Source organism: Mustela putorius, unplaced genomic scaffold (genome assembly GCF_011764305.1).
Source record: "Mustela putorius furo isolate JIRA1106 unplaced genomic scaffold, ASM1176430v1.1 tig00537350_pilon_pilon_pilon, whole genome shotgun sequence".
Taxonomy (NCBI): Eukaryota; Metazoa; Chordata; class Mammalia; order Carnivora; family Mustelidae; genus Mustela; species Mustela putorius.
Genome location: NW_025422471.1, coordinates 12,094,045 through 12,100,044, shown reverse-complemented (window position 1 = coordinate 12,100,044; position 6,000 = coordinate 12,094,045).

Below are 6,000 nucleotides of genomic sequence, written 5' to 3'. Positions count from 1 at the left end.
TGATAATAAAATGAGGGCTATAATTAAATGCAGTCAAAGAGTTAAAGCTAGAAATCAAATACATTTTAGTTTCTGTGATAGAATGCAATCACTATTGCTTCTTAAAAATAGGATTATAATTTAAATTGCTTTCTCATTTGATTTATTATTCTGAATATGGAGAGATTTCTTTGTATATTTTTGAAGATCTGAAGGGAAAAAGTGGAATGGAAACATCTGGATCACATCACAGATTTTTAGTAGCAATAAATGGTTCTGTCAGATTCCCAGGGAAGGAGAATGACTAGCAGAGTCAGCAGTCCTCACCCTAGTGTTCCTCCTGGTCGCAAGGATGAGCTGTAGGAAAGTTACTAATTTGATAAGTACAAACATGCCATTTGGAAATTATCCCCCTGATGCTACTTCCTGGGTCTTTCATAGTTTCACGGAGTAGGGCTTCTCAGTTTGAGATACAGGACTGAAAACCTGTCCCTTGACTCAGTTATTCCTGATGGATTCAGATGTTTTGCATCACCAAATCGAAATGGTTGTCATTTTCTGTGTGTGAAAGTTAAACTCCATCAGTAAAAAAGAAACACACCCTGAGGTGGACAGCAGAAAGGATTGAAAAACACGAAGTCATTTTCCAGAAAGCAAAATTATTATGAAACCAGATATGGGTAATAATTACATGGAATAAGGGTACTTGAGGAGTAGAAAATATGATTTGTGCCAAATCAGGTAACTGGAATAGTTATTCAGCAAGCTCACTTGAAGTTTCAGCATGACATTTGTGGTTGAGGCTGAATTTTTTTCTGAGGTTGGCCTTGAATACAAATTCATGTTTTAATAAAATAAGTTCTAAATATTGAATATTTTTATTTGACATAGTTAAATGTTACAAGTTACTCTTATTTTGTGGGCAATTTTAACTAATTTTAACTAATGCCCAACATGCAGAAAACTATTTGTATTTAAGAATACAGTACCATTCATCTTAATATTTCACTTGTGAAAAAGATTATTTTGTTATTCTTTTTTTAAATGATTTTATTTATTTGACAAAGAGAGATCACAAATAGGCAGAGAGGCAGGCAGAGAGAGATGAGGAAGCAGGCTTCCTGCCGAGCAGAGAGCCTCACACGGGGCTCAATCCCAGGACCCTGAGATCATGACCTGAGCTGAAGGCAGAGACTTAACCCACTGAGCCACCCAGGAGCTCCTATTTTGTTATTCTTTAAGAAAAAAAATCCTTAAAGAAAAATTGATATTTGGAGTTTTAGTTTCATGAGGAAGAATTTTTAAATGTTTCTGTTTTACTGTGTCTAGTCACATTATGATTTATATACTGTCAATCTCATAATCTTAAAATAATTGCACAAACACTAAGCTGGGTTAAAGAAAAAGATTCCAAGTTTTCTACTATGCTCATCCTCAGTGCCATTAGAAAATCGGACCAAAGTTCCCATTTACTGTGTCTATGCAATAAATCCATTCTCCCTCAAAGTATATTCTGAATGTAAAAATGAAAATAGACATTTATATGCAGTCTGAGCTAGAAAGAGGTGCTGATACTGTAATTAATATTGTACCACAATATCTTTTTAATCTATCATGCTGCCTTTTGCCCTTTATGGTATGTCAGAGAGGAATGTAATGAATGAGTGTGTCTGTGAGTAGCAGCTTGAATTTGGTGAAAAGAGAGGTAACATGACATTTAATGTGATGAAGGCAGGTATAGATTCAGGTTTATTAGCCTTCACACAATTAAAGGTAAAACCAATGAGGATAAAACATCAAATATTTTTTAAAAGATTTTTTTCAGAATTTATTTTAAAGCTCAATTTGCATAGAGGCATTTGATTATGTTTAAGAATTAACAGGATTCCCTGACTTTGTAATGTTTCCTGGGAAGATAAATCACAATAGTGAAACATCAGAATATTCAACATTTTAGGAGATAAATGAGGGATTTATTATTAAATCAGAAAAGAATTGGCATAAATCTGACTTGAAACAGCTGTTTAGAGGATTAGCATAGAGTGTCTTTTCAAGTCTAGGAGAATAATTGTTCTTCATTTTTCATATCAGAAGGGGGCACTAGTGGTCCACTTTTAATAACAGGGAAGCACTTCTTTTGTTATAAGGCATTGGATAATAAATAAATATCATTTTCTATTTAAGGTTGAGGCAATCGTATGAACAATTAAGAGTGTAAATATCTATTGTTAAGTTAAAAATTTAAATAATTAAAAGTTTGTATGCAAATATAGTCTTTCTCCTTTTCTTTTCGTCTAAGGATTATGGCACAAAATTAAGAAGTTTTGTTGTAAGAGTATCATTTCTTATTGTTTAATGCCTACGTTAATGACTAGAGTGATGGAATAAATTAACTTTGCACGCACAAACACACACACACACACACAATTTCAGTGAAGTTTACCTTATTCTCTCAGCACTCAGCAAACTGGAGCCAATACCCATAGAAAGAACAACTTACTCTTTCTATAACTTGTCATTCAGTATTTATTTCCAGTATCAATTATGACTTAAAATAAATTAACATAATTCATTATCTTATAATTTCCAGTTTGATTAGACAAATGGTCCATGTGCATACTTAATGGAATGATTGTGCTTTACATCTCTCTAGATCTCCATTAAAAGACAAGCTGCATCTGTTGATGGACATCTAGGTTCTTTCCATAGTTTGGCTATTGTGGACATTGCTGCTATAAACATTCGGGTGCATGTGTCCCTTTGGATGCAACATGGAGGCTTAAGTGGGTAGAAGAATAAATGAAACAAGATGGGATTGGGAGGGAGACAAACCATAAGTGACTCTTAATCTCACAACAAACTGAGGGTTGCCGGGGGGAGGGGGTTTGGGAGAAGGGGGTGGGATTATGGACATTGGGGAGGGTATGTGATTTGGTGAGTGCTGTGAAGTGTGTAAACCTGGTGATTCACAGACCTGTACCCCTGGGGATAAAAATATATGTTTATAAAAAATAAAAAATTAAAAAAAAAAAAAAAAAGATTAAGCAAATTGCAAAAAAAAAAAAAAAAAAAAAAAAAGACAAGCTGCAAAAGTAGTGATTAAGCTCATCGGCTGACATGCCTCTGTGTCCAGATCATCTGTTTAGAATAAGTGTAGCTGGACACTGTGGTATTCTAAATCCACAAACGGAGTAACTGAAGAATTTCAACGATGCTGCCAGACATGGGGTAGTTGGCCTCAGTGAAGGTTTAAAAGGCAGGCGCACAAGTACCTAAAGAAAGACAACAGATGAAAGCTGGCAGCCTCTTCATTTATAGACAGTACACTTTTCTGAATTTAGCAAGACTACCCCCCCCCCCGGAGCCTTCCATATAAGTGTGAAGATGTTGAGACATGCATTATGTTTTACATTTTTGGTTAAGTTTTGCAGAAAATCATATGGCTAAGTAGTACTTGTATTCTAATGGAAAAAGGTGTGAGGAAAAGCCCTCCAAAAATGAAATCCACTTGTCAGTTTGCATTTGACATGTTTTATTACATAGTAAAACCTGTCAGCTAAAATTTTAGAGATTTACACCTAAGTTGTGACTGAAAACAGGTAATTGTCCTTTCAAAACAGGTATTTTGAGTACATAAATGGAAATTTGGGTAGCTGCGTGCTTGTAGCGTTATCTATTTTGCTTGCAAAGTGAATTTGAAAAATTTAAGAATTGTTGCTGGTATTTAAAAAATACTAGGGAAACTTGAGAATGAGAACTTAGGAAACCTGCTCTGCAACAACACTTTACAGATACATATTTGAATACTGTTCAGTCAACTCATTATGCCATTAGTACATATTAAACAGTGTACTTTGCCAAGATTTCATAATGCACTTTAAGTATTTAATGAGAAAATGTAAGAGTACATTTCTATTTGATTAGTATTAATAAATAAAGCTTCATCTCCAGTTAAAATCTTTTATAAATATTAAAATCTTTAATTCAACACAATTTTTTTTTTCCTTTCAGGAGATTTATTTTTTCCCTTAAAGCTGAAACAATTGTACTGAGTTTCTGAAGCTCAGTTGGGAATTATTTTCCAGAAAAAAAAAAAAAGGTAGGGGAGAATTTTCTTGCCTTATCAGGACTCTCTCCAGTTTCTTTTGGATCTATGATTTTGAAATTTGAAGTTGTATTTACTCTGCTCTCTCCTGTGTCCTGAGTAAGAAAGAGAGGAGAAGAAGAGTAGGAGGAAGGAAAGAAAGAAGTGGAAGTATCGAAGGAAGTAGAGATGAAAAGAAAGAAAAGAAAGAAAAAGAGAGAATGCGTTGGAGAAGTATATACATTTTGATGAGTTGACACTGGTAGTTTTTTGGTACTAACTAAGGAACAGCGGGATCCTGGAAGCAGGTTTAAGATAACACATCTCAACTTTCAGAACCACATGATTTAAAGAAACGGTGTGACTCAGAGGATAGTTTTGGCATGGAGTTTGTGAGAAAAGGAAGTTTTGCTTTTGTATTGCTCTTCAGATATAAGAGAAAGTTCTGTTTCTGCCAACATAGATAAAAAAGCTATCCAATTATTACAACGCCAGCTTTCTCTTTACAAATATCAAGTGTAATTAAAGCAAAAAGCTAAATATTATAGAGAAAATAAGATGGAAAATATTGGCTGTTGGAAATTGGCTTGGTATGGGCTTTGTGGATGGATGGCATTTACTAAATTGTACCAACTCTGCTTTACGTTTTTAGACAGCGTTAAAGGCTGAATTATTGATTTGCCTGTTGTTCAACATTAGAGGCAGCCACAAAAGGATATATCATCTGCTCAAATATTTTTCCCCACCTGATAATTTTTCATCAATCTCTTCTACAAACAGTTTGTGAATAGTCGTGGACTAACAGCTCCCCTTGTATGTGGTGCTTCTGTCTGAGTGTGTTTTTTTAAAACCATAATTTCTGATGGGCTTATTCGATAATCTCTGACCTTTGTCTAGAGGGTTAAGGCTAATTTGTGTGGTCCCCTTACTGGTATTTTGCTATTACTCAAGTTTCTCTGCTTTCCTTTAATTCCTACTTAAATATTTTCTCATTTTTTACCCTCAAGCAAAATGTCAGGATCTGGGTTTTTTTTTTTTTTTTTTTTTTTTAGATTTTATTTATTTATTTGACAGACAGAGATCACAAGTAGGCAGAGAGGCAGGCGGGGGCGGGGGAGGGAGCTGGCTCCCTGCTGAGCAGAGAGCCCGATGTGGAGCTTGATCCCAGGACCCTGGGATCATGACCTGAGCCAAAGGCAGAGGCTTTGACCCACTGAGCCACCCAGGCACCCCAGAATGTCAGATTCTTGGCAGACAAAACATTGCATCTTTGAATAAAGAAAGGCTGTACCTGATTCAGCATTTCATCTGTCTACTTAGTAATGTGTATCCTTTGGGCCTTCTGTAGATACTGAGCGACCACCTGAACTAGTACATTGTTAACTGACAGTAGCAGAGTGTATGTGTGTATGTGTGTATACATGCATATATATATGTTTTCTATGACATGTGTGTATGTATAACTTTTATGCAGATCAGGGCCCGTGAACATTTCTTCTCTTCTTACACCCTCCTAGATATTGCTCCAAGTGGCTGATAGGAAAAGAAGTGAAATATGCAACTGCTCAACAAATATGGTAAACCTACCTAGATGTCCCGAAATGAAAAACTGCCTGAGGTATATTGATTGAGTTTAAAAAAAAAAAGTCATGGGAGAGTATGAGTAATGTGATTGCATAGATTTAAAATATTTAAAATACTTACATATCGAGAAGTGTTTAAAGAAATTGTCAATAATAGTTGTCCTAGAAGAGGAGAATCAGGAGGGAAAAACAGAACAATTTAAAATGCATATCTTATTAAAAATAACGATGCAGTGATAGTGGTTAGATTCATCTAAAAAGCTGAGTGGCTTTTGTCTTTCCATTTCATTTTTATGTGATGGCAAAGAAACCTAAATGGACCTTAAAAATATTTTATGAAAGTGTCTTCTAGAT